This window comes from Balaenoptera borealis, assembly GCF_965194805.1.
Source record: "Balaenoptera borealis genome assembly, chromosome: 6".
Classification (NCBI taxonomy): domain Eukaryota; kingdom Metazoa; phylum Chordata; class Mammalia; order Artiodactyla; family Balaenopteridae; genus Balaenoptera; species Balaenoptera borealis.
Genome location: NC_138863.1, coordinates 46,445,854 through 46,473,693, shown reverse-complemented (window position 1 = coordinate 46,473,693; position 27,840 = coordinate 46,445,854). Strand labels below are relative to the sequence as shown.

At 33.1% G+C, this 27,840-nt stretch overlaps 1 protein-coding gene across 2 annotated transcripts in view; it reads left to right on the top strand.

Annotated features, from left to right (window-relative positions):
- Positions 1–27,840, top strand: part of LOC309631318 (uncharacterized protein) — a 436,314-nt gene that overhangs the window by 287,851 nt on the left and 120,623 nt on the right. The gene's annotated exons all lie outside the window — the stretch shown is intronic.

Sequence of the window (27,840 nt, the reverse complement as noted above, 5' to 3'; positions counted from 1 at the left end):
AATTTTACAGCCCCAAAGAAGTTTTAAAAAGTTAAAAAAGAATAAAAATTTTTGATGGATCATTATTTCACATTGGGATATATTTAAAAGTTCAAATATTAATACAGAGAGGTACTGAAATAAAAATCCAGACACTAGTTTTGTAGACCCCAAATTTATACAACTCAGAGAGCTTGAGAAATGTGGCTGTAAGTGGGAATTCCATAAGACATAAGACTATTTCTCAGAATAGTATTCCTACATGATACTCCTTATTGGGAAAAATTGCATCAGAATATTTTGGACACTACTGTACACTTTATACACTTGACAGGAAACTTGTTAATAATGTTTATGTTGAACACAGTTTCTCCAAATATGTTTCATCCATATATTGTTGATTATATATATAATTCTAAGCATTAGTAGGTTTAATCAGTCCCTTCTTTTTAGAAAAATAAAGAATGGTGTCAAGGACACCACTCTTTCTGGTTTTCCTTCTCCCTCAGTAGCAGATTCTTTTCATTCTCATTATGTGGGTCATCCTCCTTTGGATCGCTTCTCATAACCACCTACAGTTAATTCTCGGGTGATTTCAAAAAGTTGTATACATTAAATAGCATCCATTAAAAATATAAGAACTACATTTATATAGCCAGTGACAAAAATTCTCCTATACTCGACTGGAATGTTTAATAGATATCTCAATCTCATTATAGCTAAACTGAAGTATTGTCAAGTCTCCAAAATCTGTTTTTCTCACCAAACCCACAGTCTTCCTAATCATAGTTTCTGCCATCACACTTCATTAAAATCTTAAGGTTAAAACAAAAAACACAAAAAAGAACAAAATAAACAAAAATGGAGATCAGTTTTGATTCAGCAAAATTTCTAATAACCTATATCCAACTGATGAGTTAAAATTGATTTCAGCTCTACAGTCAAAACACATCCTATATCTGAAACTTCTACAGAAGTCCTTTACTATTACCTCATTCAATCACTACTTTCCTGAATTATTGCAATTAACTCTTACTAGTCTTTTTGCTTTCACTTTTATCCCAGTACTTTCTATACAGAAGAGACAGTGTAGGTCTTTTAAGATATAAATTACATGTCACTCTCCTAACTAAACTATTTGAAGGTACTGTAGAGTGACCAAAAGTAGACAGAAAATCAGAAGTCAACCCTTGAAAGAGGGGAACTACATTAGATAAGAGTCACATGTATATGGCTCTTTGCCTGAAAGTATTCCCTTTAGCATAGGGTAGCTGGAAATGGTAGCTGCAGTGCTGAAAAGGAGATTTATATCTTTAACTACTTATGTTAGGAAAAAATGTTTTAAATATAGGATCTAAGTTGCAGTAAATTAACAGCAGAACCTCCCAGTATCCCTAACTATTTGTCACTATTTTGGATAAAATCCTGTCACATTTGTTTTATAATTCAAGAGCAGACAAGTATTTAGAAAGTGTAAAGTAGTTGTTAGCACTAGGTGTACTCGTTCTAGTTTTGATAGCTACCATCCAGATAAAGAGGAAAAACAAAGGGCAACAGTGAAAATAAACCTTGAAAATGTATAAAGCAGAGTGTGATCATTTACTTTAGAAATTAATAATCCAAAATACTTGGTCATTTCCTGAAGTAATGAATTGAGCATATTCTGCTTAAAGAGTAAACTGTAAAATATTTGGAGGGCATATTCTTGGCAGAACCAAAAAATAACGCTTTTTTGTTTGTGCTTCAAAATATAAGCTTCTATTTGATAAAATTTAACTCATGCAAAATGGTTCATCCACTACATAAATCTTTATGGTTGATACTATGAGATTAATTGGATCTATTATTTCTGAAAAAAAGAGATGCTTTGGTTAAATATTATGAGAAGATAATTTCTAGCAATACAAACTGGCTTTTATTTTCATAAGGCAAGACATTTATTTTGAAATCCAGGAACCTTTCAAACAAAAAGAGTATAGCAGAACTAAATTAAGCATTTAATACCACTGAACAATTAATGAAAAATCCCTTTACTAAATCTTTTTTAGGAATTGAATATTTCCAATGTGGTTGCTATTACAATAAAGAACTCTTAAAGCATAATATAATTTCGGTATGAAAAATTTAGACAAAAATAAGTTAAATATTTTGTCTAATATCACATAGAAATAAGAGACCAAAAGAGCATTTCCTTAATCTTTCTCCAATACTGTATAGTAAAAAACAGGTAATAGATGTTCAGTAAGGTTTAAACAAATTAATCTCCAAAGCTTAAAGCACTTAATTTATTAACACTTTTATGTATTTCACCTGTAGATGACATGAATAAAATCCAGAAAAGTCAGATTCTGGTCTTTTCACTGACACTACTTATGCTGATCACTTAGACTCTTCTATTCCTTAAAATGTTTTTTCTTTTCTCCTTCTTCTGTTCCTCCTCCTCCTTCCCTTCCCTTCTTTAGGTTCACAGAGCTGAATTAATCACATTACAGCATTCTCATCAGTAATGTTCAAGACTCTGATTGGTTTTATATTATTGTTTTGTCACCATCGTTCATCCTCATGTCTATTTCCATCCTCCCTTAGGTACACACTAACATATTTGACATTTGCAATAAGCACACATGCTGCTTAAGCATGTGAACTCTGGAGCCAGATAGCCAAGGTTTGAAATCTGGCTTCAACACATACTAGCTATGTTATTGACCTTTCATGAACATTTGACCTTTCATATTACTTATATGCCATACCAGTTTCTTCTTCTGCAACATGGGTATAATAATATCTACTTCCTAGTTTGTTCTGAGGATTAAGTTATTTACATTTATATAAACAAACAAATGTGTGCATATGTGTGTATATATATGATATATATACATACTTATGTGTACATATGTATTTATACTAGTACCAAATACTTTAGCTAAAACTCTATATTCTTGTGTATGTATGTGATTCCTTGAAAGTTATTTCCATGAAATGGTATTTTATGCATTTTCTTACAATTTTCCTTCAGCACTGTATTTTTGAGACCCATCAATGCTTCTCTATGTAACAGCAGTTATTGATTGCTTCTGCATGTTGAATAGTAATTACATTTCATTCCCATGGAGATAAACAGATACTGTTAAACTAAGCATTTATTCATCCACATTTCCATATTGACCTGTATGAGAATGGGTGTATACCCAACAGTGTTTCTGCTGAGTCATACAGCACATCAGCTCTTCCTTTCAACAGTGCTGTTATTGACAGATAAAACTCTGGAATGGCTTGTAACAATTTACTCTTCTTCCAGAAGGCTGAGAAGGTATTTCCCCACAGCTTTGCCAAAACTTTGTATTATTAGATGTTTTGCCATTTATAGATGTGGTAACTTAAGCAGTCAGCATCATTTTGAAGCAAATAGGGAAATAATTCTGTCAGATATTCAAAGAGAATCTAGAAGATTTACCAACCATTTGTGGAGACTTCAATATCCTTGTCTTAAAAATAAACAGAAAAGGTTATTGTAAAAAAAGGATTCAAAGATTTGGGGAATATGAATAATTATCTACCTGTCTATCCATATATATCTATCATCTACAACATAGACACATTTGTTGTGTGTGTATGTTTTAATGCATGTGAATATATCTGTATGTACATATACATATACACCTATACATATATACATACATATATATACATGTGAATTATTACCCAGAAACAAAAATTTTAAGTTGCTATTGTTGTTCAAATAACCATGAAATATTTTAAATACTGATTACATTTAAAGGGTAAAGGAAAGTCTCAAGTTTTCTAAAGTAGAAATCTTAAAAAGTACAGAATTTGCCCCCAAGACAAAAATGAATTCAGTAATTAACAAGAAAAAATAGCTAAAATTAAGTAATATTTCACATTCTGCCATACCATAGAAAGTTCTAATGATCAGCAGTTCTCAGTTGCTGTTGAGTACCTGATAAATTTTGTCCATCTTTTTGGATGATTAATTCCCTAATCAATTTTAATAGTCTTCTTTTTTCCATTAAATTTCTTACCTTAATTTGTAATTTCTCTTTTTTCCTGATAGTGTTCTTGCCTTATTTGCTTTCTTTTAATAGCATCTGGCAAGTGTATATGTCTCTCACTTTATTTGCAAATTTTGCTATAATTATTTGTGTCTCTTGCAATAATTTTGTACATGTTTGGACTATAAGACAGCCTGAAATTCTCTTTAAAGGGGTGTTAATTTATGAATGATCCTTATGATTTCTGAATTCCTATCATCTTGATTTCCTTTATTGCATTCTTGATTTTTTTCCCTTTTTCTGACTTTTGTTGAATTAATCTAGTTTTTAAACTCAGTTAATTAGCATTACTTTTCTCTTTATCCTCTACCTTTCAAAATTAAAATATTCTGGGTACTATTACCTTATATATATAATTGATTTAGAATTACACATAATTTGAATTGCTATTTTCATAGACCATTGATTCTTTTATCTCACCCTCTTCTCTTAGATTTGACTTATACTGTATTAGTTTTGTTGCAATAAGCCATTTGTTTAGAAAGTATCTATTCCCAACAGACTTGGAGCACTAGCATATCCAAAAGTAATTTTAGTTCGCTTTCATATTTGAATGCTCATTTGGTTAGCTACAAAGTTCTGGTTCAAACATCACTATTCCCTCAGAACTTCGGAGGCTTTGCCTGATTGTCTTTAAATATTTCTCTGCTCAAGCTGAAGCTTGATGTCCATTTGATTCTTTCCTTTAACATAGTTTGCTCTCTGAAAAAATTAACAATTCTATCTTATCTGTGCTGCTATTGATATTAAATATCACTAAAATATATCTGATTTTGAGTCTATTATTATTTTCATCTAGTTGCGGACTTAGCTGTTCATTTCAAGGTTTAGAATAATTTGTTTGATTGTTTGATTATTTATTCCACTCAATTCTCTCTGTTCTTTTTCAGTTGGAACCTGGGACCTCTACTAGATTCGTATCTATCAGACATCTATTTACTCTCACTTTTATTTATTTATTTTCTCTGATTTCTGGGAAATTTTCCTTTCTCAGTCTTCTAGCTTACTACCTTCAACTGTAACCATTCTGTTTTTAACACAGATACATATACATAATATTTTCATATATATCAAGAATTTTGAGTGTTCACTTTTTAACTTCCACATTTACCAAAATACATTATCTCTTCTAATTCTATAAGTTATAATAACTATAATTATTATATTAAGTTATATTTTGTTTCCCCTATTAACTTTGTTTCTTCATGATTTCATTTTGTTAATAAACTTTGATTCTCTAGTCCATGGTCTGGATTTAACACAAATATTTGGTAATTCACAGTTGTCTATGTATCTTGTAGAAGTCTTAGATGAACAGTGTATTTTCTCAAGTCAAATAAATATTCTTCTGTTGGTGGAAACCAATCTTACTTATAGTAGCCTTGTTTCCGGGCTTTTCGGAGAAAGGTTGAGATATCTGGCTGTATGAGTATAACAGACTTATGTTATGGGAGTGCAGCCTCCATCCCTGTCTGGGACACTCCTGGTAACCACTGTGGATATTTCTTGGATGCAATCTTTCTCTGTTAGAAAGCTGTAAATACAGCTTTATCTTGGATGCAATAGCAAAAACTGATATTTTCTTTTTTCCTTTATTTTTCCCTCTACTCTTTTTGTTAAGGTATGGGGTTGCCATAGTGTCTAATCTGCTTTTCATTATTTTCCAATACCCAGGCTAAGCACTGTCTCTGAGCACATCAATCACATTCTTTAGAAAGTAGTGCTTGAGAATTAGTCAAGGACAAAAATTTTCTGATGCCATTCATGTAGTATAGATGGATGGTAGGATGGGTCCTCTGATATAAGTATTCCAAAGGCAACACTTGTATTACTCTGATGACTACCTCACTCTTCACTCCACTTTGTTGATATTTTTTTCACATGAAATTTGTGGTGAGAACTACTCTTTCCTTTGCTGACCTTTCTCCTTTGCTTTGAACTGAATTTTTTTTTTCTTTTCTGGTCCTTCCACAAGTTCCATTCTACCTGCTCTCTGTTTTAAAGTTTCCATAATTCCTGCTCTGATGGAGGGTAGGGGAGGTAGAAATGTGCTCCATCCAGCAATGTGATTCACATCCCCCCAGTGCAGGAGTTCCTTACACAGCACTTTTGCCTCTCATCTCTAGAGTCTACTTTAAAAGATAGGCTCTTTCATTTTTGAAAGCTTCAATCATTAGAAATTACCATAATAAGAATAGTGATTCTAGGATACTGAAAGACTGGGGCAGAAGTCTACTGATAACTTTCATTTCATCCCTATACCTTTTTATTTAGAAGCATTAACTTTTATCCTCAGCAGGTACAAATGCTTTGAAGTGTCTTGCCTTTTCTTTATATATCAGAGGAGAGCACTTCAACTTGAGAGAAGTTGCAATGAAAGTTTAGACTTTTTTCTTTATCTTTTAATGTTATATTTAGAAGAGTCCACATTGTATGAAAAATGTGCAATGAAAATTAAGTGGCATCACAGAATGAAGAATAAAACACTACTCTCTTAAAAGCTCATGCACGTTTGAAACCAGATGGATGCCCAACTTCATAATTTCTAGCAATCTATTTACAGGAGACCTCATGTGACTTGGAGGTCAATCCCAGACTTTGCCTTCAATGAGTAACAGCTTTCAGACATTCATTAGTACAATACAGTGATAGTTCCCTCTCAAAAGAGTAGATACACGTCATTCTGTGCAAATTTACAGTGTCATGGAACTCAAATTTCCTACATGGTAACTTGCTAAATAAGCAAGCATTTTATGCTAATACCAAACTCTCACAGCCAGGCTAAGGTTGGCTGAAAGATCAAGCTAGAGATCGCTGAAATCCTGATTTCCAGTCAACATCACTCTCTTATCAGTGGGTGTCCGTGGGGCTGGTAGGATACATAGTGATCATCTATCAGATAACCATAAGGAGAGGAGGCATAGGCATCCGTAGTTCTGCAAAGCTTTCTTGGTAGTTCTAATATACTGTTTCTTCCACCTCCTATTCTGCCCTGTAGACATGTGAGCTATGTCTGTTATTCTCAATTCTAACTATTTTTTTCCTCTCTCTTTATTGTTTAAGAAACAAATTCAGTAAATATTTTATTAAGGCTTTTTTTTTTTTTTTTACTCAAAGTCTGGACTTGTTAACAGGATAGCTTTTTGCTATTATCCGAATTAAAATAATTAATAAATATATGACTTTATACAAATATGCAATTATGATTCTCATTTGCCCACAGAGTTTGAGGAAAGTTTCATTTCTTATGAATGCTGTTGAGCATACTCATTTTGAAGCTTGTGAGCATGAAGTGACTAAACTTTTACTCGAATAATTGCTGCTGGGGATGGGCATGAGGCATTACAATGAAATGTCACACCTTCAGCACTTCTTTCTATCAAAGGGAGAAGAAAAGATCACTTTCAAGAGCTCTACAAAGCCATGGAAACAGACAGCAAAGCCACCTGGCAGCAAGATTTTATAGTTTATTCTTAGGCTAAAGAAATATACTTGAATAAGAGTTTATTTTTTAAAGACTTTTTCCTTAATGAACATTCTTTGTACATGTAAGCACCCTGTTAATGAAACTGCAAGCCCAAAGTCTAAATAATTCATTCTTTGAACATATTAATTTAATACCAGAACAAAATTTAAGAACTATAATATAGCATTTTCTCTATAGAGTAGCTACTGAATCAGAATTAAATGTAATAATAATCTTTCAATATTCTTGCTTGTATTTTTAAGCATTTAAAAGATCATATTATTATAGGCTAATGAAATACCATTGCTGTACTTTCTTGGATTTAGTTAAATAATACTTAACCATCCTTGACAGATAGGAGCAGAGTCATCCTTCGGTGTCCACGGGAGAATTAGTTCCAGGACCCATAGATAACAAAATTTCCAGATGCTCAAATCCCTTATATAAAATGGCATAGTATTTGAATATAGCCTGTGCACATCCTTCAATATACTTTAAATCATCTCTAGATTACTTATAAAACCTAATACAATGTAAATGCTGTGTAAGTAGTTGCTGGTGCATGGCAAATTCAAGTTTTGCTTTTTGAAACTTTCTGGAGCGTTTTTCCGCAAATATTTTCAATGGGCAATTGGTTGAATTTGCAGATTGGAACCCGTAGAACCCACAAATACAGAGGACCAACTGTACCGTCCTACTTTACAAAAGCAGTTTAAGCATATTTGACAAATGCTCTTATTATTCACTGTAATTACTAGTCAGCTTCTTCCCCTTGCTACAAATGAAGACATAAAAATTGGTTTATGCTGTGCCTATCAAAGTCTGAAGTGGCGCAAAATTAGGAAAATTACCAATGATTATCACAGACTCTAGAAGGAGGGAAAATTACATTGTTCAGCAAAAGTAAATTCCACTACATAAAGTATTTCAAAAACAGTTTACATTTAAACTTGAATTTTGTAGGCAATTTTAACTGACCACACTTTCTATGATTTCACTACAAATATTCTGATGACTATCTATTTACAAATAGTTATGTCTGGCATAGTCAGGTTTTTCAGTAAAACAGCTCAATAATTTTTGAGATCATGTTTTCATAATAATTGTTAATACATATTTATTAGGCACCTGCTTCCTATCTAGTTCTATATATAACATAAAAAGCATACTGGTTGTCTTCCGTTTTTTATCATGTTTATTCTTTATCATATAGTTGTATTTAACAAAGCTCAATGCATTAATAGTTCATAGTAATTTTAAATACAATTCATTGGATTAATGAATATATTTTATATTTAAAGTCACTTCATATCTAGATATCTAGATACAAAATTAAATTTTAAAACAAAGGTAAACTAACAATATGAACTATAAATCTCAGGTGGAAGGTAGAGGGTCATGTATGAGCAGCACAATAAGTTGAATTCTTTTAATAAAACTTGCATCCCATTTGTTTACTACAAATATATGATATATGTATATATACACAAACACACATATCACCTCACAACTGAATTAAACTCCTATAATTTATAGTCTTTGTAAACATAAAGAATTTAAACTGAGAAATAAAATCACTTCAATTCAAAGAAATATTAGATGAGCAATAACCTGAAATTTCATTAATTATTTTTAAATATTTGCAGTATGAACATTGATATGGCCAAAGGTGCACTAAACAATTAAAATAACTCTTAATATAAGACCAGACTGTTTGAACAGCACAACATATTCTCCAAAAAAAAAAAAATGCTTAATTAAATCTAAAATGAGGGCCATTTCTTTAGCCTAAACCAAAATTCATTTTTGGATATTTATCAAAAGGCTTATGCCTTTCTCACTTAGCTAAAGTGAGAATCTGCTAAGGCAACAACCACTTTCCAGCCTGGCCAGTTGCTTCTCTTTAATGTCATTAAGGTTAAGGTGTTTGAGGTTACGGTGTTTGGATTCTCCATAGTGCTGCTATGAACATCGGGGTGCATGTATCTTTTTGAATTAGAGTTTTCTCTGGATATATGCCCAGGAGTGGGATTGCTGGATCATATGGTAACTTAAGGAACCTCCATACTGTTCTCCATAGTGGCTGCACCAATTTACATTCCCACCAACAGTGTAGGAGGGTTCCCTTTTCTCCACATCCTCTCCAGCATTTATTATTTGCAGACTTTTTGCTGATGGCCATTCTTACCAGAGTGAGGTGATACTTCGTTGTGGTTTTGATTTGCATTTCTCTAATAATTAGTGATGTTGAGCATCTGTTCATGTGCCTCTTGGCCATCTGTATCTCTTCTTTGGAGAAATGTCTATTTAGGTCTTCTGCCCATTTTTTGATTGGGTTGTTTGTTTTTTTGATATTGAGCTGTATGCATTGTTTATATATTTGGGAAATTAATCCCTTGTTGGTCACATTATTTGCAAATATTTTCTCCCATACTGTAGATTGTCTTTTCATTTTGTCCCATTTGCTTATTTTTGTTTTTGTTTCTGTTACTCTAGGAGATGGATCCAAAAAAAATATTGCAGTGATTTATGTCAGAGTGTTCTGCCTATGATTTCTTCCAGGAGTTTTATAGTATCCAGTCTTACATTTAGGTCTTTAATCCATTTTGAATTTATTTTTGTACGGTGTTAGAGAATGTTCTAATTTCATTCTTTTACATGTAGCTGTTCAGTTTTCCCAGCACCACTTATTGATGAGACTTTCTTTTCTCCATTGTATATTCTTGCCTCTTTTGTCATAGATTAATTGACCTTAAGTGTGTGGGTTTATTTCTGGGCTTTCTACACTGTTCCATTGATCTATGTGTCTGTTTTTGTGCCAGTACCATACTCAGTGCTTCTTTTTTTAAAGAGTAGATTTTCTGTAAGAGCACAGGCCCAGAAATGAAATGCTTTCAGGAGGCAGGTCAAGAGCATAAACGTGTGAGTCCATCTGGTGTAATACAAAATAGGATGGCAAGAACTAGTGTCAACTTAGAGAAGGCATGCCATAACTATTACTATATAACAAATGCCCCAGAACTTAGTGAGCTAAACAACAATTATTTTAATAAATGATGGTTCTGAGGGTTGTCAGTGTGATTCAGGCTCAGCTGGGCAGTTCTTCTGCTGATACGTCCTGGGCTTCTGTCTCCTGGCAGATAGTTGGAAGCTGATTGTTCCCAGATGAACTCACACACATGTATGGCTGTTTACTATGAAAAACACAGGTCACGTGTCTTCACTTAATGTTAGGCTAATATCAGCTTCTTCACATGGGTTCCACAAGCAGCCTCATGTTTGCTCATGTCCCATTGCCTAAAGCAAGTAGATTACAAAACTCTTGATGGAATAAACTTCAAATTTTGTGACCAATTTTTCTTTTCCTTTTTAAATATTTATTTATTTATTTATTTATTTATTTATTTATTTATTTATTTATTTATTTATTTATGGCTGCATTGGGTCTTCGTCGCTGTGTGGGGGCTTCTCATTACGGTGGCTTCTCTTGCTGCGGAGCACGGGCTCTAGGTGCACGGGCTTCAGTAGCTGTGGCTCGAAGGCTGTAGAGCGCAGGCTCAGTAGGTGTGGCACACAGGCTTAGTTGCTCCACGGCATGTGGGATCTTCCTGGACCAAGGCTCGAACCTGTGTCTCCTGCATTGGCAGGCGGATTCTTAACCACTGCACGACCAGGGAAGCCCGTGACCAATTTTTCATTCTACAATGAAAGACATTCAAACTTTGAATTTTTTTTAGAAATTAAAACACCCTTCTGTCCAAAAAAAAATCCACATGAGTGACCACTCAGCTTCTGACCACCAGCTTAATACCTTTGCTCTAAATAACCACAATTTAAAAAATTTTCTCAGTCCAATTTGAATTTTCGTTGCTATGCACTGAATTGTAAATGCACTCTTTTTTCATGGCCTTTTAGTATTTCAGAAACTAATTCCCTTTAGCTTGCACCTGACATGCTCATGTGTTACTTTGAATTCTACTTTACAAGGGGTGTCATTAGAGAAGTGTTCCCTTCATATTGTCTTGTGCACACTGGTGCCAAAATATGTGACTCCTTGACTTCTGCATACAATTATTCTCCAGTGTCATCTGTCTGCCTTATAAAAATGCACAAGCAAAATTTTTGTGATTCAGCATAATTACTGTTAATAATTTACAGTTTTGCCAACCAGGAAAAACACTTGTTCAGTCATGAGCATATGTACACCTGGTAAAATGAATGACAGATTAAATGATTAGTTTTCTTTCTGTACTTGTATATATAAAAAATACTGCATTTAGGATACATTTCAAGTTTCACTTGCTTTTTAAAAAATCTGTTTGCAGTTTCAAGGAACAATACCAAATACTCTCACGTGATTTAACAGATCTTATGAACTCTCATTTTCATTGACTATTATAATAATCTTATTTTGTATCATCTTTATGAAACTATGATGACATTTCAAAACCTGCATCAAGGAGACAGGGCTACAAAGAAAAATGATTGATTCAGTAATCTATATTTTTTAAAAATTATGGTCTTTTATTTTTCACTATGAAATATATTCCTATATAGCATACTATTTCAATTTATGAGTTTTTCCAGTTTTATTGAGAAATAATTGACATACATCACTGTATAAGTGTAAGGCATACAGCATGATGGTTTGATTTACATATATTGTGAAATGATCAATTTAAGATTTAATTTAGATTGACACAATGAGGATATTTAATAAGTTTCAAATGGATGTATGTCAACTTTTAAAATTTTTGGCACATGCAGTACAACCTGTTACTTCTTAACATTCAGGGCCTCTAGACCCCTGGAGAAAACACCTGTGAATTTCCTGCAGTCCATAAATCCCAGTTTTTGAAACATTAAATTATATCATTGCTATAAATAAGAATTTATGCTATAAATGAAAAAAACCCCACTGCATAATGAAACATGTAATGAATGTTCTCTTTTTGAAAAGGACGCATACCCAAAGGCCATATCCAAAGGAATTTTTAAGAATAATCTAAGGATCAAGAAAAAGCAGCACTAGTGTATTTAAGTCTCAGGGTAACTGAGCTAAGAGGGTATACAAATTTTAGGAATGTTTTATATTGCCTTAAATAGAGTTGAGGACTAACTCAGCTGAACAGAAACAATCCCTGAAAGTGGATGGCTCTCTAAGGAAACCTGCCTACTGCACTGAAAATGCTGAGGACCAAGATGGTGATTATAAAATAAGTTATATCCTCCTGGTACAGTTATTAACTTTTATGACTTAATATAATTACTTTTCTTTACCAAAACTTGATATGGGCTTTCTAACTCAAATTTGTTTTGTAAAAAGTTATCAAAAGGTAGAGAAAAATTTAAACTCCTTCTAAAGAATGATTTACATACTGTTATATTTTTTTAAAAAGAACTTACTTAAAAGACCACTGTAAACGAGGTATAATGCAAACTGGCTTTCATAATGTCCTTGCACTAATTTTCATTTTCTTTTGTCACCATGGCTCTGTTGTTCTTCTTAACTATATGCATGTTCATCCATGTATCCTTATTGTCTCTTTGCATTAGTCTTGATACCCTAAAACACAGAATTCTCAGTATCATTGTCTTCACTAATTCACAAATCATCTTTAAACATTTAGACTTTTTAACTCAAATATTGGTGTTTTTTCCCTAAGTACGTAGGGGAACACTGTACCCCTGCACAGTGACAGAATTATTAGACATATTGTTTGGTTTGCTTCTTATCAAAGCCAATGCACATTGTCTGGGAAATGCTTAGTACAAAATGTCTCCTTTTGCTTTGGTTTGAGGAAAAGGACATTCACAGACCTTTCTGGCTTTAATGTGGGAAAATAATGTTGCCCAGAAAACTCTCCACATTACTCAGTAGTCTCTGCTATACAGCTGACCTAACCTTCCATTTTCAATATCATCCATCTGAGCTACCAGTATAAATATATTCAATCTCCGACTAGGGAGGCATTGCTAAAGTTTTGCTATTTCATGGTTTTAGATCAATTACATATTGATTACACACAGCAAATACATATAAATACAACTTCTCAGAAGATTTACAAAACATCTTTTCTCTCCTTTATGTCCTGCTTTGAAACAGGTATTTGAGGAAGGAATGTGTATACACTTGTAATGAGTCTTCAAAAGATACACTACTGGGCTTCCGTGGTGGCGCAGTGGTTGAGAATCTGCCTGCTAATGCAGGGGACACGGGTTCGATCCCTGGTCTGGGAAGATCCCACATGCCGCGGAGCAACTAGGCCTGTGAGCCACAACTACTGAGCCTGCGCGTCTGGAGCCTGTGCTCCGCAACAAGAGAGGCCACGATAGTGAGAGGCCCGCGCACCGCGATGAAGAGTGGCCCCCGCTTGCTGCAACTAGAGAAAGCCCTCGCACAGAAACAAAGACCCAACACAGCCAAAAATAAATAAATAAATAATAAATAAATAAATTTATATATAAAAAAAAAAGATACACTACTGGTTGAATAATAGGTAGATGTTGAAAATGGCATCTGAGTGAAGTAGATTGCCCTCTCTAATGTGGGTGGATCTCATCCAGTCAGTAAAGACCTGAATAGGAAATAAAGGCTCACCTCCTGCAAATAAGAGGAAACTTCTTTTGCCTGACTGCCTTGAGGTGGGACAACAGTATTTTTCCTGCCTTTGGACTTGAACTGAAACATCAGCTCTTCTTGAGTCTCAAGACTGCTGATTTTTGGACTAGAACTATACCATTGGTTCTCCTGGTCTCCAGTTTGCCTACTGCAGATCTTGGGACTTGTCAGCCTTCATAACTACATGAGCTAATTATTTTGAATAACCCTCTTTCATGCAATTATGGAGGCTGACAAGTCCCAAGATCTGCAATATATCCTGTCTATATAGGATGGAGATATACATGAAATAGATAGATAGATAGACAGATAGATAGATAAATAGATCTACACATATATATTTCCATCCTATTGGTTCTATTTCTCTGGAGAACCCTGACTCATATATAATCCAAGAAATTATTTGCATAAAAAGAATAGCTTGCCCTTCTGATTGATGGAGGGAAAATGTACTCTATTTTATATTTACATTTTGCCTTGGTCATGCTTCACTTTCTTCACACTAATATTTTAGTATCTCAGAGATTTTATTCTCAATAAAATAAACTAATTTCATGGAGAGAGTATTTGTTCATAATGAGTATTACAAATGAGACCAGTGATTCTGGACCTATATAGGAATAAACATGTGTTTAGACAGAGAGTGAAAGAGGGGAGATGGAGAGAGAGAGGAGAGAGAGAGATAGAGAATATACTTTATAGAGGTACATATACTGATTAACCTATAAGCAGTATTTTCTTAAATCATTAATGCTAACATAGTCTAATGCCTTCTTGGTGGTTAAAAAACAAACAAACATGATAACATGGTATAATACTTTTTTTTGTTGTTAAACCTAATATGGTCTAACACTTTTTTTTTCTCATGTATTCCTACTTCTTGATTCCTCTTAGGTTGCTCTCTCTCTCTTTTGTCTCCCTGAATCTGTTACTTAATAGCCTTAAAGATTTTACCCCATTAATTAATGATGAGTATCAGTTTCCCAAGTGATGTGATTTCCGACCTTTTATGTAAAGTTCCAAATGAGTCTTCTCTTACAATATGTGTACTCTAGGGTGTCACAAACTTTGCCATGCAATCATCAATTTTTCCAGTGCCTCTTGAGAAATTCAACTTGATGAACAGCATGTTTGTATCATTATCATATTCTACCCAAGAGGAATTTCATCAACTCTCTTGTGTGGAAAATGAGATAATATAAAAGTAATGGTACTGTAAGAGCAAGGAAAAAATTAGCGAGAACAAAAATGAATTTTGAGTAGCAAATTAATTAGGTACAAATCCCTTCTTTTTGTTTTTTCATTACCAGTGTATGCAGGTTAATCACTCTAATGGTCTAAGTTGAAATAAAAATGACATTCCTGATTTGCTGAACTAAAGAAGGACATGGAAAATCTGACAGCATGCTAAAAAATAATAATAACAGAATTATTTCCTCTCAATATTGAGTTAAAGTGACTTTTAAAATTGTAGTTTATTTACTGAAAAGTGTACTGACATATCTTTAGTGCTTTCCATAAAGCATCATATATTTTACCTCGTTTGATCATCAAAATTACCCCGTGAGATAAGTTTTTTTGTCCTTTTAAAATGAGGAAGCCATGGTTCTAAAAAGTTAAGTGATTTGAGGTCAGACAGTAATTCTCAGAGAAACTTCACTTTTAAAAAAAATTTTTTATTGAAGTATAGTTGATTTAAAATATCTTGTAAGTTTCAGGTGTACAGCACAGCTATTCAGTTATATGTACATATGTGTGTGTGTGTGTATATATATATATATATATATATATATATATATATATATATATATATGTATATATTCTTTTTCAGATTCTTTTCTCTTACAGGTTATTACAAACTATTAACAATAGTCCCCTGTGCTATACAGTAGGTCCTTGTTGTTTATCTATCTTACACATAATATTGTGTATATGTTAATCTCAGCCTCCTAATGTATTCTGCCCCCCATCCCCCTTTCCCCTTTGGTAACCATAAGTTTGGAGAAACTTCATTTTTAAAATCCTTTAAAAGATCATCAGCTACTCAAATGTACGACAAGCCACAGTCATAAGAGGGGAATGTCTGCTTAGATTAAGTAGGAAATAAGGCAGTTCTTGGAAAGGGAACAGAATCTAACCTTTCTGAGCACTATGTATGAGGCAGTGGACTGAATGTGTCATATTTTTTTGTTGTGACTGAAGAGGGAGTAAATAATATAACTTTGATAACAACATTATCACTTTTACTTCCTTTCTCTTTTCAGAAATATTAATTTTGAAATGAAAGAAATAAAAATTAGCTATAACGTTACAACTTTGAAGAAATAGAGCTATTGACTATCTTTACTTTTTCCTAAGTTCATTCTACCCAATTTTAGTGGGTTGAATAGTGTCTTCCCAAAATTCTTGTCCATCCAGATCTTCAGAATGTGATCCTTTTGAGAAATAAGATCTTTGCAGATAAAAGCAAGGTAAGGATCTTGATGAAATCTCATCAGATTAGGGTTAGCCCTAAATCCAATGAGAATATCCTTATAAGATACAGAAAAGGATACAGGGACACACAGGGAAGAAGGCCATGGAAAAATGGAGGAAGAGATTGGAGTTATGCTGCCACAAGCCAAGGAGGCCTGGAGCCACCAGAAGCTGCAAGAGGCAAGCACGCATTCTTCCCTCCAGCTGTCAAAAAGGGTGTGGCCCTGCTGACACCTTGATTTTGGAATTCTGTCCTCCAGACCTGTGAGAGAGTAATCTCTGTTGTTTTAAGCCACCAAGTTTGTGGTAATTTGTTATGTCCGCTCTAGAAAACTATTAAGTCAATTAATAAAATTTAAAGGAAAACAACAACAAAGTTGCATTAATATTGCTGTGACTAACAAAAAAGTTTACGGAGAGAAAGGCAAATAAATGCCAAATATATCTCTATTAAAAAAATATACTAAAAAATATTCAGCTCTAACCATTTAGCATGAAGGAGAGATTATAAAATGACAAACCATTATAGAATAGTCTCATAACCCGGTAAAATGAATTTATAGTTCATTTTTTGCATTCAGGAACATGTGTTGGATTTTCTTATATTTCCTTGGAGAAGTTAATTCTTCCCACCCACCTAATAAATAATATTTCCTAGAATACCTTTCTAATCTAATTGGGGAACTTTTCTTGAGAAACTAAACAGGAAGCTGTACCCATCCTGCTGTCCCCATCAAAATGAAAAATAAACCTCTGAATATGAAATATAAACTACTAAATAGTGGCCAGAAAAAGAAATAAAAGCTCATTCTTCAGCTTTTCTTTTTTTCCTTTGTAAAAAAATGATTAAACAGAAACCTCAATTAATTAGAGTTGGGAAACCAGAATGCGGAGTTCTCATGCCCTGCAACAATAGCAGGGCCGAACAGGAAGAGTAAAGACTCCTCTTTCCTGGCAAGAATTCAGCCAATGAAAAGCCATGGACTCTTTGTTTAGCCTTCCCACCTTCCTCTTCCCCTCTATAAAAGTGTTCTTCTTCCCTTGCTGTGTGGGACTTACATGTGGCTCACCATGGTTGCAGACACTGAATTGCAAGTCAGTGTTAATCCCAAATAAACCCATCTTTCCTGGAGAACTATCTGGCAGTCTATTTGTTCCAGGTTGACACCTTTAACAATAATTGATATGTTTGAGGAGAGTTAGGGAGAAGACATATGAGCCACTAGGTAAACAGATCTATGCTCAATTGTCAAAAAGGAAACTACACATGGGTAGTTTCCTATCTATCTGCAAAGACTGGAGAAGCCAGGCCAAGTTTCAGGAGGTTCTCAAGTTATAGTTATTTTTCTACAGAGATATATAGTCTATTATGCAATTATACTAAATTTAGATACATGCAATATTAATAACAATACTGAAGGAGCTGAAATGCTCCTTTATAATAGCATAATAGTTGGAGTCAAAGTTTAAATCCAAGCTTCAATATTTTGTCACTGAGCCTACAAGTTATTTCATCTCTCCCTAAGTTACAAGTAACACCTTTAAAATGAAGTTATGTGACCAAGTGGTCCATACTAAACAAGCAGAGTAGACAGTACTGTACATAGTATGCATTTAACAGAGTGCAGATAGAATATACACTGTCACCATCAAAATAAAGTTTTTACAATGCTAGTCAATTTGATGAGTCAAGAGGAAAAAAATGCAAAGAGGTAAAATATTTTTTTTGCAGACAATATGGTTGTTTGGCTGCAAAATCATTTGCACATTAAATGAAAAACAGTTAAAAATTAAGCAAAAAAAAGAAGAAAAGAAAAGTAGTAAGAGGTTTTATGGGTTGATCTGTGTCTCCCCAAAATATGTTAAATTTCTAAGTCCCAGTACTTATGAATGTGACCTTTGGTAATAGGGTCTCTGCAGATGCAGTTAGTCTAGATGAGTTCATACTGGAGTAGCACTGGTTCTTAATCCAGTATGTCTGGTGTCCTTAAGATAGCCTGTATTTAGTTATAATACAAGTTCTAGGCAAATACAATGAGATTATTAAAAGTGAATAAGATAATATATAATGGTAAGAGAATAAACTGCCATTTTTATCAAGTTATTAATACCTTCCTAGAAACTCCAAGAAAATTGACCACAACATAAAAATAAAAAACATTAAAACTAAAATTAGAGTTCAGAAATTTGTGATATAAGATTAATATTCTTTTTCTCTAGGTAGATAGGTAGGTAGATAGATAGATAGATAGATTCTTTTTTTGGCCAAAACTGTTTTCACTAGCTGACATGCAAAAACCTGAAGGACCTATTAACATAAAAGAGCTTGTCACAGACCACTGCACAGTATGGCATAATTTATGTAAAATATAAGATACATGAGTATACATGTCTATGCAAATACGTAAAAAGGGAACAAAGGAGTCATAGTAAATTGTTGACAGAGGTTACCATGGGTGAATGGAATTTGAGTGAGGGAGATGTAAAAAGGGAACAATAGAAATTAGAATGGTCTTCTCATGCTTTCATCTATTAGAAATTTCTAAAAAGTAAAAAGAAAAACAAAATTAAGAGATAGAAATGGACTATATTCATGAAATATTTGGAATTTGCCATCACCTAAGTATGTTCTGTAGGAACCATTGTGTGGCACAACAACTTGGTATAGCTCTTGAAGTAACTTCTGAATTGTTCTTTAAATAGTGTAGGTTTTCCTTAAATGGCTACATTTAGATTTTCTTATGTTTTTGTTTCTAAAGTTAATATAGTTTGTATCCTTTGCAGATTTGGACTTGTAGTTCCCCAAAATATAAACAGCAATTTCAGGAAAAATAAAGTAAAATAAAATGAAAGAATAGAATCCTCCAATTCAAAGGCCTGTGAGTTTAAAAATCAAGACTTTGTCTTTTTTTCCCTCTGTGTCCTTAAGGAAATAGGTTCATATCTTTATACCTCAGATTTTCCATCATTGAAGTGAGAATCAATGAGCCAATCTTCTTTGTTTTGTTAAAAAAATTCCATTGAAAATCAATATTTGCTCAATTACAAATGTGTCCTTAAATTTTAATATAAATGCATATTAGTTGCTTGACCAGAAACTACTTTTCTTATTAGAAGAGCCAATGATAAATAAGCTTTTGAAAACAGTAATTTTTTTTACTGCAATCTGAAAACTTAATCTTTAAACTAAAAATGCTTATAAAGTAAAAATTACAGATTCTTAAATGTAACAACATATTCTGTTAAACAGCTGATTTTCCTTGAATACTGAAAACAGTTATAAGTTGACAAAGCTTTAACTTTCTGATGTTTCTATTCAGGCATTTTTGCACAGCAATCACAATAATTTAGAGTATACTTTTCCAGTTTTCACTTATCCATCGTATATCAAGGATATGTAAAATTTATAACCCCTGAACAGTGAGCCATAATAATTACCCACTTTTTTTTAGAAAGAAAAGCACACACACACATACACACACAGACACAAAATATGTATTTTAGAGAAGCAGTCAACAAACTACAGTCAGCTGGCCAAATTCAGTTTACCTCCTGTTTTTATAAGTAAAGTTTTATTGAAACATAGTTATGCTAATTCATTTACATGGTATCTATGGCTAATTTTACACTTGAATAGCAAAGTTGAGTAGTTGCAACAGAGGCTATTTATGACCAGCCAAGCCCAAAATATTTACTCTCTGTCTCTGTATAGAAAAGGTCCCAGTTTTAGATCTATGGTTCACAAACACAGGTCAGCGATCCATACCACATGGGCCATATCACATTGAAAGGGAACTGTAAAATAAGTTGACATAACATAATAAAATAGCCAAATTACAAAGGTATGAACTTTTTAATTTAGAAATCTCACATCTCAGATTCTAACCCACAAATATACTAGTCAAAGTATTAAAAGGCTGTGGTATTCACTGTAGCACTCCTTGGATTAGTACAAGGCTAGAACCAATCAAATTCAAAAAAAAAAGAGAAGTTTGCTTTTAAAATGTGTTAATATATTCACAAAATAATTTGGTAGTACACATGCTATACGATTGAAGTTGTTCTGACTTTTTATTTTCCCAGCTTTTATACTGACATATCTGTTTGGAAAACATTCTTTGGTCAACTGACTTAATGCTGACTAGATTTTATGCTTTTTTTTCTAACCAATTGACATTGTCACAGTAAAAGTTATAATTAAACTTGAAATAAATTTATTATTGAAATTTTCATTGTAAACTACTTCAGTAGCAAAATGTCTACTATATTCACTATCTTGTCTTATTATAAACAAACAATGGGGCCTTAGAAAAATGACATGGTAGTTCAATGTTAAGAATCTTATTTATATCATGAAAGTGAAAACAGGATTTATTTGTACTAATAATTTTAAATAATCTTCAAAAATATTTACTTAGGAATGAAATATTTCAATCTAATGCCAATTTCCTACAAGTACCAAAGGTTTAAAAATGCAGGCAGCTTGAACTGGCACGAAGTCACATAAGGAATACGAGTCAGAAAGCAAATATATTTGAAAAGCAAGTTAAGAACACTAAAATGGCATATGAACGGTCATGATTACAGTAAACTTCTGTTCTAGCTCACTATCTTTTTCTTACAAATTATCCTTTATCTTTCTCACCCTTACATTTTTCTGTTTTCTTTTTCTAAAAACTTGAAGAAACTTTCTCTGACCCAGTCTTTGTGGGGCTCATGTGGTTTCAACCTACCATTCCTTTTATGCCATTGCTGCTTTTACTCTTTTCTAAGCGATGTAATTCTCATTTGTTTTGCTTCTGCACTCAGCTGCTAGGATGAATCTCTTAAAACAGAAATCAGATCATATTGCTCCTTTGTTAGAAACCCACCATATATATGGTTTTTGTCCCCTAACTTCTGAAATTCTTCTCTTCACTCACTTGGCTACTATATTAAAAGTGTGAACTTAACAATTCATAGATACAGCAACTATCTTTGTCAACAAAAATGGGATTAGCCTGGTGATCTACAGGTCAAGTTTGAAACATTTCATAAATTGCAACTGATTAAAATGCCTTCACAAAAATAGTGATTGGTCAAAAATCCAAACTTTTAAACTTCAGTCTGGTTGGTCAAAATAAGAATTACTCTAGCTTTTAGAAAGTATAAAACAAATCTCTAGTAAATGAGTAAAATAAGCCAATATTACTAACAGCTTTAAAAATTCTAGTATAACTTTGTTAATATATATTTACTCTATTTGTCTATTTTTGTTATTTTATATGTGGCACGTGTTTAAATGAGTCAGTCATATAAATATACATTGTTATTTAAATTATTATGATGGATTTAGTTAGGTTAGTAACCAATGTTTAATCTTTTAAAAAGGATTAGATTTCTAAGTTTTGTGTATTGGCTGTATAAATTTAAAAAGTTAATTGTGAAACAAAGTACAAGTATTAGTGAGGGTTATGTACCAAGTATCGGACATAAATTTTAATGCAAATATTTCCACTGTTTACATGAACCATTAAACCTTTCCAAGATTGAAACAAATCTTGAAAAGAAGGCTGGTAAAGGAACCAATTCAAGAAAGGAAAACCATGCTGTGTCAAGACTTGCTCCTTACAGATCTCTATAATGTATCACTGAGTCACTACAGCTCAAACTGAATATATCTAAGCCTTACTGGTGAACAAAGTTAAACTTAAGCTGTTCTCTGAACTTCAATAATTAATCTAGAAACAGTGCATAAAGATGGATCAGATGGAGAATCATTGAAACTGAAAATTTAATAACATAGTTCATCTCAAATACTTTTTTGAAAGAAATGAGTATAAATTACAAATAAAATTGGCTATGTGTTAGAGGTGGTACAAAGAGCAGAGTTGTGGTAAAACCAGAGGTTTTGAGATAGTGACTTGAGATAACCCTGCCATACATAGTAGAGTTTTTACAAGCTTTCCTTAAAAGATTCTGAAAAGCTATGGGTGGATAGGATTGTGGTGTTGACTAAGAATGTGGTTTGGACAACAAAGGTTTATTTAAACTCTAAGATCCTGATGCTATATTTGTGTCTGATAAGATCTTCCGTATCTATCACGTATACTTACAGTCACCATTTTGTACATTTTTTTCCTTTACCTGCCTGCCCTTTTTCTGAACACTTACTGTTTTCATTTTATACCCATTAGATAATACTTCTAACAAATTATCTTTTATTATACTTCTCTCCATATCTATCTACCTTCCCTATTTGACTTCTAATATTATGATTCTAGGGATCATGCCGTATTCACTTTTGTACCCCCTAATGTTGCCTATGACACTTTGAATAATACATCTTCATCCATACATTTTAAAGACTGGCAAACTGTCTAAGCATCAATATTCTTACTTGTCAAGTTAATTGTCCTTCACTTAAAAAGTTATACTTGACTTTGCTCCAAGTTTCAGACAAATAAGAATAAAGGAAAAAGGAGAGACCCACATACTAAATTTAACATCTTTATTTTTATTTAAATGCACACATTCTAAAAATATTCTATTAATAATATTAAAACATTAGTAACAGTATATTCTGGGAATATTCTCATGGCATAATTTAAAGCTTAAGCGGTAATTTAAAACTTCAGGAACCAAATATTCTTGGAATATTTTGGTAATGGAATAATCTTGAAACAGTTCAATTAAGTGAACTAATTATATCTTTTGTACCCTCTACATTTTAATTTTTAAATTGAAAAATAATTGAAATTAAAGAAAAAGTAATTCAAACCACTAGCCAGCCAACTTTCCACATACACACAAAAAGAGTAATCTTTATGTTAGTAACTTTGTTATGAGTAGCAGAGATATTTAGTGAATTTCAACTATGTCATAAAATATTCTCATAATATTTTTCCAGGCAATCTGCCCTCCATGGAGGCCTCTAGTTATGACATACAACACAGAGATGTGATACAATGGAAAGAGTAGTGAGCCTGTTCCCTCTACAGCACCAACCCTGTCCTTAAGTAACTGAGAGACTGGGCCTCCCTTTCTGTTTGAGATGAGGTTAGAATTGAATACTTAGTCTTTCCAAATCAATGAACATTATTTACGATCAGATTCTTTTTTACAAAATGTGTTTTCTGTAGAATAGTCAAGGCTATATTTATAATGCTGTTAGTTACATAGGTAATCAGGATTATCAGGAATAGTTAACACTTTGACACACTCTAAAATATCTCTTCATTAAAAGTAAATTGTATGAATTCCCAATCAATGAGAAATAATATTGAGCCTGATTAGATCATTGAGAAGGGGGTACATTATTTATTTTTTATATTTGAGGGAAATATGACTTTAGCTTAAATTTCTTTGAGGCCATTATGACAATTAAATTGACTTTTTCTAAAATAAATAAGTTAAAAGCAGTTGCTTTTACCAGGAGCAATATTTTGATCAAAACTATTGTTACTCCCATTCGGATTATCTCATGATGGATCTAGCTTCATGGTGTCATTTAACTTGCCATGGGTAAATTGTCATATTTGAGATTATAATTCTGGGACTCCTTAAAATTTTTTAAGTGCAGTTACAAATTTATTAGTCAATTAGATTTATCAGTGAGAAGTGGACCAAACTCAAAGACCTAAATATAAAGGCCCTTCAGAATATTATACAAAAATTCTTTATAAATAAAATTCTTAATAGTACTTAAGACTTATAAATGAGTGTGAACAACAACAACAAAAACCCAAAAAGAGTAAATCCTCTTTTATGCACATAATTCAGGCAATTATATAGACATTTGAGGTCTTTAGAATGTCTGTACAATACAGTGCAAGACCCGGGGGGAGTCACAGTTTTCTCATCATTAAAGTGAGGTGTTGTACTACTTAATGACTACCATATTTCTGGCTCCTCTTCAAAGATTAAAATAGAAAAATAAAAAGATAAAAACATAGAAAAAATAGTCCTTTTTCTGTTTCTTGGGTAATGTTGATAGCTATTACATGATAATTTAATATTTTAATCTAAAATTTGATATAGACTATTTTGTGTATTCTTAAATCAAACCATAAATTTCTCTGTCAATGTAACATTTCTATCACATATTGATGTTACTGAATGCAAGTCGCGTGCCGGACACACAGTGAGGCCAAACAAACCAAAACGTCAGAGTTTGGAGCAGAGAAAGGTTTATTGCAGGGCCATGCAAGGTAGCTTATGCCCCCAAAACCCCAAACTCCCCAAAGGGTTTCAGCAAAGCATTTTAAAAGGCAAGGTGAAGGAGGGGCATCCCAGGGTATGTGATCAGCTCATGGATAATTCTCTGATTGGTTGATGGTGATCAATCCTTAGGTGCCAGAAGGTCTGGGGGCTACATGCTCATGATCATCAAGTAGTTAATTTCTTCCATTCCCTGGTGGGTTTAGCATCTGAAAAACTCAGGAAATATGCATCAGGTACTATTATGCAGGCACCTCAGAGAGAAGCTAATGCAGAGGATATGGGGGTGGGGTCTGTCCCTGGAAGGCCCCATAGGGTTCTGCTTGGTTACATTGATAGCAAGAAGGCCTAGATAACATTTTAGAGAATCAAATTCTACTAAAAAATTTAAGCTATTTACCTTAACCCTTTCCCTAATACTTTTCTAAAACTAACCAAAAAGAAACAAAATGCATTTTTAATCATTAGGGACAGAGTTTATGCAGTTAAGGATACTCATAGTTTCTCACGTAGTATTTGATTTGCATATAGACTTACAGAGACAATTCTTTCAGCATAGTTGCTTTAATTGACCTTAGACATGTAATGTGTTGCATGGGAATTACATCGTCCATCTTCCCCATCAGTCTACTTCATTGTCATTCTTACCATAACTTATCTCATTTTAAGCCCAACTCTTGAATGCAGCAGATGGGAACAGTTCTTGTTATCTTAAGTAGAAAGGAATATCCTAGAAAGTATGGAGGGGTGAGAGTGGAGACAGTTCACACAATAAATGTGAAGTTTGAAGAACTGGTTAGAAGAATGGGAAGTATCCTAGGGAATCTCCAGAGGATTATGTAACGGGAAATTTAGAAACACACTCACACAGCTGAGTTTTAGCTTGGCTGCCTGGCCTCTACTACCCCAGTAATAACCTGTGACTCTTCCAAGACTGAGTGAACCAGAAGCAGGGAGAGCCTGTTCAGCTCTGTAACAGGAGGAAATATGATTCCTAGGAGGAAGACAGGAAGATAGTAGTAAGGGAATTTGATGTTGAACTTCCAGAAAACAGCCCACATCTAGTACCTACTTTCCATTCCCAGATCTGTTATATGTTCCACAATTTAGGTCAGTCACTTAACCACATTGAGTTTTGAGAATAAAAGTGTTTGTCATTATCTGAATGGCCTAATTTATATGTTTTTTGTTCAGAACAAATTAGAAAATAAAAAACAATTTATAATATATTTCTACGAATATATGAATTTGAGAAACTATTATTTTATGATTGAAAAACACTTGCTAATAAAAATATCCACTAATATATAATTATAACTTTTTGAATTTTTGAAAGCTGATTTCACTCAAGATGAAACACTTATTGTCTGAAAAAGAAAAAATGGGTGGAGCCTAGCTGTCTTAATTGATACTATTATATACTGTCTTGGTAACAGACAGTAAAATAGACTAAATTGCCAAGAAGTTAGTATATAGTATAGTTAATTTTGGTGAGTTAGGAAAAGCATTAGGCTATGCCCCCTAAGGAAGGTTGTCCTAACTGAGGCTTCACAGGAAGAATCTCAGAAAACAAAATAAGAATAATCTTTATATGAATAAAGGGCCACTAAATTTTGAGACTGGTTGACCCTAGAATCAAGGCATATGCGTTCTTTAATTTGGCAATTTTGTTTTTACAATGTTATTTGCACTACTCTCTACTAAGAAATTTACTGAATTTTTTGAAGCTCAAAATGGATTACTGGGGAAGATTCTAAGTCTGTAGTTTCTGGATCATCTAGAATCTTATTGACCATCTTAGTTTATTGAAATAGTTTCTCGTGGCACTTCTTTTTTTTTTTTTTTTTTTTTCACACACACACACTGTATTTTATTTTTACAAGAGATAAATAGACTGACACCAAGCATTGTACATGGATGACCACAACAAAAGCAACAATGATTGCAATTACCAAACATGAAACACACTCATACTATTTCATAATATTGACATTCAGTCCAGTAATCCTCCACTGTAACAGCTCCTTTACTTTGCAGTGAAAATTGATTTGTATATTCTTTGCCTCTGAGTCCTTGTGGGATTTTTTTTTTTTTTTAATTCAGACAGAAAGTCACAAAAATTATACTCATCCTCATCAGTCTCGTGGCACTTCTGATGCCTTTTAGCACTTTAAAAATACTTCTAAGGATTTAAGGTAAGGTTTGGGAACTTCCTTCTATATTCCCTTTGTTAGTGAGGTATTAAGCCAGAGGTCTTTTCTGTTTGCTAGCCCATATGTCTATTGTTCAAACAACCTCAGAGACTATCTAAAAGGAGGATTATGTGCCTCAAATGTGGTATCTTTTTGTCTTTGAGAGTTTTGTCCATTTTCTTGCATCTGAAGAAGCAGTCCTTGGAAGGGGTCCTTGGCTCCTTCTTAAGGAGTATGATTATTACTTAGGAAGGCTTAGTGCCCTTTCAATACCTCAGGAATTAGAGAGAGTAAACCTCACCCCTAGATAGTTCAGAAGCTACTCTTGCCCCATTTTGTTCCTGAATGACTTCTCATTAGGTAATAGGAGCACATAAACCAATTAGTTTTCATAACAATGATGCGAAAAAGGGACACCATACTCATCCTGATTACATGAGAATACAGACCAAGCTCAGTCCAAAATAAATAAGCCCTGAAATTCATTGATCTAAAGAATTCCATGCATTGCAATTTAAGGTTACTTTCTCTGAACTAATCCATTGACCCAATGACAAAGTTTCCAAATCAGCTTTAATGGTTTGTGAACAGAGTAAAAATTTAAGTTTCTGACTAAAAGGAAAGGAGACCAATTAAGAAATATCAAAATCTATCCATTATCTCAACTTGGAAGAATCTTGAAATTTATACAAAATTATCCCTAATAATTTATGAGCCTTTGTCTCTAAACCAAAACAATATCAGTAGGGTTTAAATATAATTTATTCATTATAATTATTCGTATCATATTTTGATTTTATCTTATTATCTACTTTTCATTAAAAGATGACATTTTAG